Raw genomic sequence first — 14964 nt, 5'->3', positions numbered from 1 at the left:
TATGTTCCCGTTTTCACAGGACATTACATTCCTTGTGTCCTATGATCCTAGTATCCTATATTCCCAATACCCTATGATCCCTGTGCCTTATTTCTCTAGTCCCCTGTGTTCCAAGTGCCCTAAGATCCCAGCATCATATGTTCCCTGTGTCCTATGTTCTTAGTGCCCCATGATTCCAGTGTCCTATGTTCCAAGAGCCTTTAGGTCTTTATTTCCTCTAAAAATTTTCCACCCCTAATTTTAGGACAGCTTACATTCTTACAGTACATCCTCTAGTCACCCAAAGCGAGAACTCGCAGCTCACAGCACAGTGATAAACTTGAGAGGAACAGCGAGTGCTCAGAGTGGTGAAGTTGAGATAGGTGAAGCTGAAGACACTGTGCCATGGCACATCCTGCTGACAACTTACATATGTTTCTCCTCTAATGGTTCTGCATCTAATCACATTAAACCATCTGAGCTTATGCACACATACACACACTCACACAAACTTAGACTGTTTCTGCAGGTGAAAGCTGACGCATAGCCTACACATTATGTAACTAGGCTCACACACACACACACACACACACACACACACACTAGTAGTGGGCATTATGATTCGCTTAACTGAATTGATTCTTTTGAACAATTTAGTTTAGATGATAGAAATGTTAGCCATCAAATGATTAGATTGATTCACTCTAAACAATGTGGAAAGTTTCCCAACAAGAACCAGTTTATCAAGGTTTAGCTCATCAAGATTTAGTTTTTCTTAAGATGTTTTTTGGATGTATCTCCGATCACCAATTTAGTGATTAGTTAATCATACCAGTGATGAACATTATAATTCATTTCACGGAGACGAGTCTTTTGAGCAACCCATTAAAGTGACTCTTTAGCATTCAGAGAGACAAGAGTGTGTAGACAGGGGGAAACATTTTATTCATTTGTGCTAGTAAATCAGTTCACCCAAAGGACAGAGATGAAATGCTGCAGAAATATGATTTTTTTTAAAGATGTTTTTCTTACATCACTCCTAAACACTGGAATAGTGTTCCAGATAGCATTAGGAATGCTAGCTCAATAACTCTTTTAAAATCCAGATTCTAACTTGCCATATTCTTAGTTCCTGAGATTTTGTTAAGTATACTTTTCATGATTCTAAATAATTCCCCTAGATTTAAGGAAATTTATTAGTGATTTATTTTGTTTTTCTTAATGTGATTTATTGTGTGTGTGTGTGTGTGTTATTATGAAATAAATGGTGTGCAGGGTACTAAAATAATTAAAATACCTATAAATTATTACTCATTATTTTTGTTTTTAATACCCAGAAACCTGGTAGTTGGTACACTATTTAGAAGAAAAAAATTCTTTAATGGTTCATATTATAATTAAGGTTTCTTAGATTCTGAAATCTGAAGTCTGAAATAAAACCAAACCAAACATCAAACAATCCAAAAACATCAATTGCTCTAAGCTGTATTTCACAAACAGGATAATATGAGTGAAAGCAACCTATTATTTGTTGTTTTCTTTCTATTCTTTTTCTGGCAAGCTTGAAAAGGGCGTTGTTTAATGATACAAGCCTTTCTGTGCCCTACAGGTAATCACACTCATATATCAGAGCCAGTATGTGCGTGTGGCAGAGTTACATAACAGCCGCTGATTAGATTCCACATTCCATATCGGCAATCTGAATGCGTGAAAAAAAATCTCCCATCTCTCTCCTGGGTGTATTGTTGCACCCGCCCGCATCATAGTCCAGATAAATAATGACTGAGCAGCACACATGCTCAGGTTTGTCTTACTATCCTTGTGAGGACCTTCCACTGACATAATAGTAATAATGCAGCTATATAATGCTCTGCTTACGCCTACCTCTAACTCTAACATTAACCTCAATAACTTTTGCTCTTTCAGTTTTTGGGGGAAAAAGAACTGTTTTCTTTGTGGGGACCAGCTAAATGGTCAAAAGACACCCACAAGGTCAAAACTATCATATTCCTATCCTTGCAGGGACAATTTGTCCCGACCAAGATATAAAAACATGTCCCCACACACACACACACACACACACACATACACACACACAGGCATTAAAGGGTCTGCAGCAGCACAGTGTCATCTCAGCACTTAAAGCTTTGTGCATATTGATAGAATATAATCAGGTATGAAAATGTTGCAGTATCTGCCTTTAGACTGAGAGGGATTACCCAGAGACATCTCGTAATCCAATCAGAAAAAGACATTTCCTCTCAGTGCTACAGTCAGCAGACAGATGGAAAGTAGTGTAGTCTGGAGAACACAGATGTATTGAGGACATCAGGATGCCATAAACAGCCTCTGCTCTCATCTCCTTCCTCCAAATCATACCTGCAACCCAAGAAAAAAAGCTGTAAAACTCCAGATAGGTTCACATAGCAATGCACTGCAACAGTGAAATAGGAATAAAGTTTTGGCTCCCTAAAAATCCGATTAGAAGCCTGGCTCGTCTGTATGCAGGTATACCAGGGGTCTCGGGTTGCAATGTTTGTTGAGTATCACCACACAAGCTCAGTGGAAATGCGATTCTTTCACTCAGATTACAGTAAAAACAGCAAGCAACATTACAGACAGGAAAAGTGAATGTGCACATGTTCTTTTAAACAGCTACAGAACCACAATAATGGATAACTGTCAGTGCAGGTGTGTAGAAAGTAGCTCCCATTGCTTGCATGTGCACACATTTAAGAAGCAAAATATTTCAAAATATACTTTTCAGAATATATGCTAATATTTGAAATTGGTCCATTTTCTTCTGGAGAAAAAATACTTGTTGACTATATGTAATACTATTTTGCAGTATAAATAATTTATTTGCTCGTTATTGTCAATATATTGCCATTCATTTAATACATGTATATTGACGTATATTTTACTATGAAGGATATTCACAATCACCAAATACATTATTTACAGCGGGGACCAAAATCTGACACCACACTGAAAATCTGGGATTTTTTTTTAATTAAAATCAGAAATAAACAGAAGAATTTAGAATTTTTAAATATTTAAAGCAAAGGAAATAAATGTTCAATATCACTCTGATGGATTTGATCTAAAATGGATTATAAGGTTTTGCCAGACTTATGCCAGCTCGAGTGCACACTGTCATTAAAGCAAAAAGGGGACATATCAAATGCTAAGAAACTCAGATGTTCATGTAAATTCTGCTTTTCACTCAAGTAGTTGTCATTAATATAATTTTAATTTAAATTGTTGTATCAAATTAGAAATGAATGCAAAACAGAAGCATTTTCACTAGAGGTCTCGGACTTTTGGAGTCGATTTTATATTATAATATAATCTTTAAAAATGGGCCAAATTCAAATATGTGCATATATGCTAAAATATATTTTGAAATGCTTTGCCTTTCCATATAGAAATGCACATATGACTGATCTCACTCTGCAGAGTCCAAACACTCTTGGCAATAGCGCCCCCAATGGCTCCATTCTTGGCAAGTTACACAGAACCTTAGATGAACATACTTATCAAGTTTTGTGACAATAGCTCAATGCTAGTTGTGTGAAATGACTGCTGAAATCTGATTAGATGAAGGTGGCCATGTTTTTGAAGTAATCCTGTGATGATTACAAATCCAGTTACAGATTAGCAGAATGATGCAGCACACCAAATTTCAGCACAATTTTCCCAGGACTTTTGGTTCCTGAGAAGCAGGTATTTGAACTTAACTCCATCCCTATTGATGACCACACTCCCAATATTTGCAGTCGTCCTCAGAACCTTGTACTGAACATGTCTTGCAAGTTTGGTTCAAATCCACATTACCAATCATGAATTACAGCTACGTGAGTAAATCTCCACATCCTTAGAAATGATTGGCAGCCATAATGTTTACAAAACTCAACATGTTTTGATAATTATTGAAGTTCACAATAGTTGATCAATAGTTAGAGATTAACACAGAGTTTGTGAAGATAGGTCAAAAAATCTAGGAGTAGTTCACAAAACAATATTTTGCATATTTTGCAAATTAGCAAAAAAAATCTATGTGGGCAGAACTAAATGGTTCTTGAGGCTTTTTGTGCTATGTCGCATTTCTGTTTTGAAATAGTCAGGTAGAACTGTTTGTATTACTTTGCCGTTCCTAATAAACATTTGAGTATGACATGCAAAATAATTTCTTATAGAAGCCTTAATATTGTGCTTATGTTTTATCCTCAATGTCCCACACAAATATATAGATGATTAACTGAGTTTAGGAATCTACTGCACATGAAGTCAGACAAATTCTCAAACATGCTTAAAAACGTTGGAGCAAATATTGGAGACTGAGAAAATCGTGACACTGCACACTAGACAAGCAGTCACTTCAGGAGCGCACAGCAAGTATTTGCCAAGCTGGGGGGAGCCAAAATTAGTCGGGACTGGGAAATCCTGGAAATTTTCAGGAATCCTGAAAATTAGGGTTGCTGCAGCACCCTCAGCATCCCCACTTCCTGCGTCCTTGCACCATCAACTCCAGAGAAATGAGATTTTGGAGTTTCATTTCTTTTATTACACTCGTATTTTTCTTAAACATTTTAAGAAAAAAATACGTTGTTATTAATGAGAAGAGAATTCTCAATTACTTATCATTTTTTGGCCACTCCTAAGCTCAAATTTTATTTTATTTCAGGTGGCTCAGACTTCCCCATAATCCAAAACCTCATAGGTTCACTATATGGCCAAAAGTTTGTGAACACCTGACCATCACAATCATATGTGAGCATTCCCCAAACTGTTGTCACAAAGTTTGAAGCACACAATTGTATAGAATGTCTTCGTATGCTGTAGCATTAAGATTTCCCTTCACTGGAACGAAGAGGCCCAAACAAGTTCCAGCATGACAATGTTCACAAAGTGAGGTCCATGAAGACATGGTCTGAGGTTGAAGTGGAAGAACTTGAGTGGCCTGCACAGAGCCCTGACCTCAACCCCACTGAACACCTTTGGGATGAACTGGAAAGCTGACTGCACCCCCAACATCCTCACCCAACATCACTGCCTGACCTCACTAATGCTCTTGTGGCTGAATGGACACACATCTCCACAGCCATGCTCCAGAATCTAGTGGAAAGCCTTCCTAGAAGAGTGGAGGTTATTATAACCACAAAGGGGGCGCTAAATCTGGAATGGGATGTTCAACAAGCACATATGGTTATAATTGGTCAGATGTCTACAAACCTTTGGCCATATAACATAGCTAGCTAAACAGCCAACAGTCACAGAAATATTTTTAAGATGATTGTTCAGAAGTGGTTTCTATCTAATAGCTTTGTAAGCAACATAAGTAGCTTAGCTAAACACTGAAATGCACTCAGATTTTGTGCTGCTTCAACTTTTCTCTACACGGAGAAAGCTGAGACTGACACGGAGGACTACAGGACCAAATGTGCAATATTAGAAGGTGTGAGCAAGGAAAATGTGAAATCTCAGTGCTGTGCTGTTTCAGAGCTCTGTATAAGAGCAGAGCAGAGCCCTGTCGACAGATTTAAAACTCCAGAGGGAGAGAGAGAGAGAGAGAGAGAGAGAGAGAGAATGACTCTGCAAAAATAAAACTGTCAATTTAATGATTACTATAAAAATGTCAGGATTTACAGAGCACAAGGGCAAGGGAGAGAAAATCAGGAAACAAAAATGAGAGCGAGGATAGATTTGTCCACATGCACAGAATGAGAGTGGGGCTATTTTCAGCCATTAATGCTTTTAGATCCCATCAGAGAGAGAGAGAGAGAGAGAGAGAGAGAGTGACAGAGAGGCAGAGTCTGCAGTTCAATATGTCCTGCCTGACCCTCAGAAAGACAGACAGAGAGGAAGAGAGAGAAAGAGAAAGAGGAAGAGAGTGAGAGAGAGAATGCGAGAGACAGAGAGGGTGAGAAAGACAGAGAGAGGAACAGAGAGAGAGAGGAAGAGAGATCGAGAGAGAGAAGAAGTAACAGAGAGAGTGAGAAAGACACAGGAAAAAAGAGAAAGACGGAGAGAGAGAGACATATACAACCAGAGGGAGAAAGAGACAGAGAGGATAAAGAGGGACAAAGATAAACAGAAAGAGAGAAAGGGATAGAGAGAGACCAACAGAGACTGAAAGAGAGAGAGAACTAGAGAGAGAGAGAAAGCCATGGGGTGACTTGACCCCATTCCTTCAGTTATTATTGTTGTCATTATTGTTACTGTTAATGTTTTTACTGTTATTGGCTCATTTATCAAGCTTTATTTATTTGTTCATATTGACAATTTATTCATAAATCCTCCATATGAGCATTTACACTAGAAATCTGGTATTCATGAAAATCCTGTAAATCCAGAAAAACGTTTGTATTCTACTCCTGCTCCTGAGTGTGTGTAAATTTATGCATAAGAAGACTTGATCAGCTGCATATCATATAATATCATATAATTTGCATGGATTACTGCACTTTTATATATGGAATATACTGTCAAGGTTAAATTTGCTTATCTTTATTATGTTTACAGCACTTATCCACAGTGACTTACAGAAGTGCTTCATAGTGTCTTGCTAGTTCACAAGGTCAGGGACTAAGAATACCACTGAAAAAAAAAAATTTTATAAAAAAAAGTCATTTTATACTATTCGACTGATTTACCTTATTATTATTAATATTGTATATTCATAATTTTTATTGGCATGGACGTGAGTCATTATAATGTCCACGTCTGAGTTTCAGCATTTACCTTTATCGTTCATTTCGTGCTCCCAGCTGTCTGTGCGCTTGAACTTTTATATATTATATATATACTTCACACAAATAAGCTGTGTCGAGAACACACTTTGCACGTTCTGAGTGATCAGCATACACACGAGTATGAAGAAATTCAGCGTTTCCGAAACTTTTGTAAATCTGACAAAAAATTTTCATCTGGTTTAGCTTACACAGACATTTACACAGACAACTTTACTAAGATATTGATAAATGATGCCCAGTATTTTTACTGTCATTATCATTATGATCACTGCTATTAGTATTGTTATTACTGACATTTCTGCTGTTCATATATAGGTGTTTAGGTGTTAAGCCTGCACAATGCTAAACTTGAGGCTATGAGCTTCCCTTACTTGATAGCTACATTAGCATCAAAGCTCTATTTCAAAAATAAAGAAATATCAGATACCAAACATGACTCAGCTAATCCACTTGGCTAATTTAGAGTAAAGAAGGGCGCTGGGTAAATTTACTTTGAAAAATGCAAAAATATTATATTTTTACTCATTTAAAAAACTTTATGCACTTTCTTCACGCTGACACTGTCTGATGAGTCATTCGATTCATGAAACTGCACCATGCACCATTTTCTGTGTCATATTCACTTGTCTTTGTGGTGGAGCTAATAATCAGCAAGTTAACAAACATAAATCAGTATATATGTGTAAATATATGTAGGTGTGTGTCAGGGTGTGTGTTGTGTCCTTTATTGCTGAGTGTCATATCATCAGCGTTGACTGTATGGAGGTTAAAGTTATTTGTGTCCCCAGTGTGGTATATTGTGTAGACGCAGACATTACTGATGTGATGGAACTCTCACCTGATAGAGGACTCGTGCTGCGATTGGTCGGCTAAACCATGTGACCACACAGCCCACACGCACTGATGATGTTACCTCAGGATGCAAGGTCATAAATAATGTGCCGTACCCCTCCCTTTTACTCTGGCTGTCCAGATGATGTTGCTGCAGCTTTTCAGGAAAGCATTTTGGTGTTTTTCTTTTTTTAATATGTGGTGTTTGTATATAATATATATGATGTTTTTGCTAATATTAATAGCAGTTTAGTGATTTTTCTTAATATATGGTGTTTTTATATAATATACAGTATATGCTGTTTTTGCTAATATTAATAGCAGTTTAGTGCTTTTTTTAATAATACGTAAGGTTTTTCTAGTCAGCTTTTCATATCAAAATACCTAAGGGGAAAGATAAGATTAAAAACAAAAAAAGAAAAAAATGAATTGAGATTGACAGCATCATCAGTATGTTTATATGCTTTGCTGTGTAGATACTATGAAAAGATAGTGTAGTTTTATAAAGTTTTGCATTTGTTGCACAAGGTACAGATTCAGAAATTACAGAGGCAGAGATAAGAGAGAGAGAGAGAGAGAGAGAGAGAGAGAGAGCTGCTGATGCATTGCAGATAAACTGCAGATCCTGGGCAACCCCTCCCTTGTCTCCATCCCTCGCTTCCACCCAGACATTGCAGATGACATCACCATGTCTCCACCCTCACCTCCTCACTAAAGCTCCGGGTGTGAGCCACTCTCTCACTCGGTGCCCGGGGCCCACAGTAAAACCACTGTGACGCTCATCACTATAATATGCTACATTTTGTTTAAAAAAGCATCTTTAACATGTCTTCTCCTAAACACACTATGGGGTTTTTTTTTACAACCACCTCCTTATCTGAAATTAAACAACTGAAGAAGGCTTTACGCTCCGCCCACTTCACAATAACATCATGTCATCCTTGACAAGCTTGCTTTCTGATTATACTGTGTATGTATGTGTGTGTGTGTGTGTGTGTGTGTGTGTGTGTGTGTGGCATTATGATACTTTTTTTTCATCTGTTTTTTAATTCAGAACCAAAAATCTCAATTTCTATGAACTGCATTCATGACATTTTACACATTCACTCCTTTTTGCAGAAAAATGTCATAATATAATTATTTATAAGAGTGCATGGTATTTTCTTGGTCAAACAATAAAAAAAGATCTTCTATTAAAGGCATCTTCAAAGTGAAATAAATATTTAAAAAACCTCAAAAGGCTGGAGTGTTGGTTTTATTAAGTATGCAAGTTTACATGTATTTAGTCAACTTCATTTGTATAAATAAATGCAAATTTTTGAAAAACTTTTAATGTAATAAATACTTGTAAGAAAATCAGCAATTAACTGGCAAAAAACGATCCTATTCACCTGTCGCATCCTATTCACCTGTAAGCTATTAAAATAATCTATATGGAATAATAAACAATTTAAAGGCTCCATGTTGTGTTACTTTCAGCCATTTTTGTATTATTCCTGAAAGTCATTGTAGAGCCTCTTTTTCATGACATATTTAACTAACGCCTTCATTAATATTCATAAAGCAGGCTCCCCAGTGTTCATTAATATTTATCAGCTTACTAATAACCTTCTCAACAAAGAGAAGAAGACTTTTATCAGTCTTTTGTATCCTGTTGCTGCTTCAAACCTGAGCAGAAATTTTGCTGATTCATTATTTAATGTGATAAAACAGTGAGATGAATCAGCAAAAGAGTCGACTCATTGAGCCGGCTCTTTTAGGTGAACGTTAAGAGCCGACTTAGATTCATGAGCCGTTTTTTTTGTAGAGGTAGGCAATTAAGATACACTGTTTACACAGCAGACACACTCACGTTATATAGGAATGCAAAGGAGTCAACTACTGTTGGTATGCTGAGCCCAGTGATCTGACTCACTGACAAGAGTGAGTAGTTTTGCAGCAGAAATGTCTCATTTTTCTGGTGGTTCATTCTCAATATGGCAGTGACACTGACATGGTTGTGTGTGTGGTGCAGGTACGAGTTTATCAGCGACAGCAATATTGTTGTTGAGGTTTTAAACACTTTTTAAACACTTTATTACATGTTCTTACCTTGTAAGTTATTTGTTCCCATGTGGGTTAACCATCTAATAACCATCTAATAACTGGGGTCAGTATCCTGATCCACTCATCTCTTTATTGCCATGCTACACTGTCCAGCAGAGAAGCCGACCTCTATGCTCTATTCAATTGTTTTATTGTTTCTATTTCTTCATATTTTACTTTATTATTGTTTCATGACTCTGTAAAGCATTTTGTAAGCCTGTTTTAAGAAGTGCTGTATAAATAAAATTCATTGCTATTCATTTTAATGGCTCTAATGGCACTGTCTCAAATGGGTTGAGCCACCATTTTCTCACACACACACACACACACACACACACACAGATAGCACTTTTAGTCTCAATCAGACGCTGGAGTCTTCAATCATCTGTAGGAGCAGACTGAGCACTGCCTCATCACCCAGAACGTGAGCAGGTTAATAAACACAACTCTGACTTTCACTAGTGCTCCTGATTTAACTGAATTTATAAGCTTATTAACACAAGATGAACACAATTGCAGTAAACTGCATGTCCAAATTATACTGTACATAATAATAAAGTACGTATGTATGTAAAATAATAATTATAAATGCTTTTTTTAAACTGGTCTTTACACTTTTATTGTAGACATGAAAGGAAATCGTCAAACAAATCAAAAAATTTGTCCAAATAGGAACACAAAATACTCAATACATAAAAAAGAAAATGATGAAGTAGACCTTATATGATACATTCTGAAAGAAAATATTAAACAGTGACACACAGCACATTTTACCCTGAGCTTTTATTATTGGATCTGTGTATTGATATAGAAATGTAAAATACTCTGAATTTTGTTTTCTAGTGGCTCAAAAATCCAATGTTCACAAAGTCACAGGTCTGTAACCCTTTGACACATGTAGGGCTTATTTATTTTTTTCTCTATTTGTATATTTTCTCTATTTGTATATTGTAGCGATTTATAATACCATTATCTGTGTCACCCAGAAGAGGGTGGGTTCTGATCTCTGGTTTGTTCGTTAGAAATTTAATTCTACATCCAGATTTCTGTGAAGATGCTTTGTGACAATGCTTTTATAAAAAAGTGCTACACAAATACTATTTAACTGAATATTGCAACTTCATATGATATCAATATTGCTAGGACCAATTAGGATTATAATGATTAATAAATGATATATGGATAAATATATTGTGCAGCCTCACTGCAGGTTTTCAGAGCTCTTTAGTAATGCAGAGAACCCATGTTTATAGAAACATCAAGGCAATGCAGACATATGATCGTATAGTTTTGCCCAGACCTGTCTTAGTGTCTTACTTCCGAGGCATACATTGAACAGAAAACATTATAATAACATATATCACATTACAAGCAAACAGGATGCTGCAGGATGCTTGGGTATATATGCATGGATGCAATCAATCAATCAGTCAATCAATCAATCAATCATTACACATGAATCATTGCTGATTATTACAGTGCACACTGATTACAATCACAAAATATTTTTTAAATAACAATAAGTATTTACGTTATACGTAATACATCTAATGTGACAGAGCTAGATGACAGAAAAAAGAGAGAAAGAAAGAATGAGACAGAGAGAGAGACAGAGAGAGAGAGGGAGAAAGACTGAGAGACAGAGGAAGAATGAGACTGAGACACAGGGGGAGGGGGGACTGCAGCTGTTGTTTCAGGATATTTATGGCCCGTCGGGCCACTTTCCTCCCCGTGTCTCCTCAGGCACAGGCCGTCTGTCCTTTAGCATCCCTCTGTCCAATCACCTCTATTTAACCAAACTCCAGGCTCAAAATAAGACCTGCCTGTCTGACACAGGCGTGTCCAGGACATTCAAGGATAAAGACAAAGTGTGTGTGTGGAGATTTGAAGAACAATTTAGCTCTTCAGTTCAGTGATCGATCATATGCCACTTCAGGTTAGGAAGCTCATTAACATTGTGCATCGACTGTGGCCAAGACATGTTTGCTGTCAGAAAAAATGTTATAAGACGTTATGAACTGCCCTAATTTATTAATCATGTTAACCTCATAACTCCAGTGCATAAATAAAGAAGCAAAACCTATATACTTATATATCAACTACAATGCAGGTATAGAGGAAAAGTCATTTTTGACGGAACTGTTCCTTTAAATTGCACCCCTGCAAACCTCCAGTGATTTTCTTTCTCTCTAACACACACACACACACACACACAGACACACACACTTTGTCTCCTTCTTTTCCTCCCTAAATGAATAAAACATGACTGTCAGAGAAAGACATTCATCATGAGTGAGTGCATGGAGTTCAGTGGATTTTGGCCACTCTGAGATTAAAAAGCTTCTCTGAGATGATAGCAGTTTTTTTGCATTGTGCTTCCCAGCAGTGAAGCATATTACCTTACGCCCCCTCATATCTGCTGAGTCACTGCATCACTGCACGCTGTTTAAAAGGGAGGGCTAGAGAGCACCCTGAGGGGTGAAAATACCATCCTGGGGCTTGAATCATCAGCTGCTGTGCTTCATATTAAGCTACAATATGTGATCATGTGATGACAGTGCCAGGACTCTTATGTTGCAACCATCAGATCTTCCATATAGAGAATGCAAAGAAACAGCTCAGCCAAAAAGTAGCAAATAGGCAATCAACCAAGACATTTTTGGTACATCAAGTTTTGTTGACACAGAGCCACAATTTCAGTGCCAGTGACAAGCAATATTTGAAGTAGGATTTTCTCAATTTTATGCAGATTAGGTATGGAGCATTAAAATGACTGGCTCAAATGATTTTTCTGACCTATCCTATGGTGCGTGTGGTCTAACGTTTCTTCAGTTCCCCACTCACAAATTAGTTCCTACCTGCAGTTAGTTATTTACTGTTTGATGCTTGCAAATGGAAGAAAAACGTATAACCATGGTTTCGTCTTATCCTCTCATATACAACCTCTCATTAAATGTGTATAGTGACATTATGAAGAAAAATAAAGCTTGGCAATAAAGTAGCAGAGATTGTTGATGCCTCTGGTGAGTGTATAGAGCTAGTACAGTTAGCTTGCTTTGATACTCTGCTAATCTGCTGGATAGGCAACACCCACAATCAATGACAGCAATGGTCGCTACACACCCAGAAATGACTTGTCACATGCTAGCTGGACACAGGACAGCTCTGATGGTCCCATGCAGTGACACACCTAAATACCAAGAAAGTCACTGGAATGCTCTTGACCTGTACCTGCACGATTTGCTGCATTGCACAGCTGCCATATTCAGATTCATTATGAGATTCAGCTTAGTTTAATCAGTGTTATATCTCTTTTATGTTCCCTGCCTGTGTCTCCAGATCCTCTGTAATGAATCTGTATTGCACATCACAGCAATAAATCAGAGGGCTTTTAAGCACTTGCTCATTCTGCGCCCATATGTCCACCGCTCTAAAAACACGATGGCAATGACTAATGTGACAAGCACCCATTATTGGACCTGGGCTGCATCTGTCTCTCATGCTACTGCTGCAGTGCTGCCTAAAATGACTCTGTGTGCTCTGCGGCGTCTGGACGAACCTGTGCTGAATTTTAAAAAACCCAGCTCTACCACAAAAGCACCTTGAGCTTGGCTTGGGCCTGGCTGATTTACACATTTGAAGGAGATCTCCTTCACCCAGGGCAGCGAGGGCGTGCACAGCCAACACGAAGACATGCAGCATCACCAGGGGTGCTACTGTTGCTCTGCATTCACTCACAGACGCAAACAAGAAGCACAGCATCAGACAATTATGGGAAAAAACATACCAGATATGACAAAGTCACCCCATTCAGGACAAAAACATTGCCTTTTTCTAACAAAGAACGGCACTAACATTGCACAAAGCTTTTCCCTCAATGGTACGTGATTAATCGGCACCTCCTGCTGCTCTGATATAATGCATAACACATTTGCAAAATTACAATCTGCACTTGAATCAGGAGATAGCACATTGCATGGTTGCATTATCTGCAGCAGGTGTGGTCAATGAGTTTGCAGTGACATCACACTGCAGCACAAGGAATAAAAAAATCAATATTACAGATGGATTGAAGACTTCGAGACTAAAGTCGTGAATGAAACATCTTAGAAGAAATAGGTTCATGTTGGTTCAGCATGAATTAGGGCTGCAAAATATATCATTTGTTATATTGTTATTGAAATATTGGCCTTTGAAATATGCAAATGAGCACCTCATTTCTTTTTATAGCACCCCTGAATCTGCTGAAATGTCATAAAGGTTCCAGATCTGTTTTCTGTGATTAGCATTATTAGTCTAAGCATTGGCATGACCTGCCCCTCCTAAAAAAAAAAAAAAATCATGTGCAGGACAATATACTCAAACTCACTACATAAATGAAATAAAAGTACATAATAGCCACCTCATCTACAGACATGTCCGTAGGAGGTGGGAGGACACCAGAAGGAAACACACACAGATGTATAGGGAGAACACAGAAAGTAACCGGAGCTCTGTATCAAACCCAGCACCTTGGCGCTCAGCTGAAACAGAAAGTATGTAAATGACTATTCATGTCAATTTGATTTAGCACTTAATGCTGGCCACAGCTCCTGTGTCTGATATATGAAAGCTGATGAGCACGGTGCATTTTCCTCCTGGAGCCAGAAAAGTCATTCATAAGTCTGCTTAGAGTTCCATCTGCAGAAAATTATTACCCCCTGTACTATGGATCTTCTTGTCCCCCCGAACCTGTGCACACTAATAAAAGTTAATGCAATAACACATTGGAGAAAATGGCTCTTTGGCTAAAATAATGTGAACCTTGTAAGCCATTTAGACAGAAGTTATTGCCTCTTTAATCAATTCTACATACTCATCAGCCCAGTATCAAGCAAAAGTGAAGAAAGAAAGAAAGAAAGAACAACTTTTTTTGCTTTAACAAACCTAATAGCATGTTTATTTAAGATGATTAAATTAAAAGAATAAAGATTTGTGGTCCATATCAGCAAGGCCTCATGGGCAAAACATTTTTCTTTTTTCTTTTTTCTTTTTTTTTTTTCTTTTTTTTTTTTTTTTTTAACAGAAGTCACTGCTTGTAACAATTATTTGCAAGATCATTACAGGATAGAAGTGTTCACCACAGACACAATGAAGACTGCTGTCCTTGGTGCTTAGTGAACATATTGCATGTTTAGTCTCTGTCCAAGGTTCTGATAATGTCGTGACTGCCTGCTTCACTGGCATCGCCTTCTAAGTTTTCAATTTAATTCCCTTTAAACTTTTAACAATAATGAATGCAGATCTGGAAAAAATCAAGTCACTCAACTCCAGA

This window comes from Pangasianodon hypophthalmus, chromosome 15, assembly GCF_027358585.1.
Source record: "Pangasianodon hypophthalmus isolate fPanHyp1 chromosome 15, fPanHyp1.pri, whole genome shotgun sequence".
Classification (NCBI taxonomy): Eukaryota; Metazoa; Chordata; class Actinopteri; order Siluriformes; family Pangasiidae; genus Pangasianodon; species Pangasianodon hypophthalmus.
Note: the sequence above shows the minus strand (reverse complement) of the source record.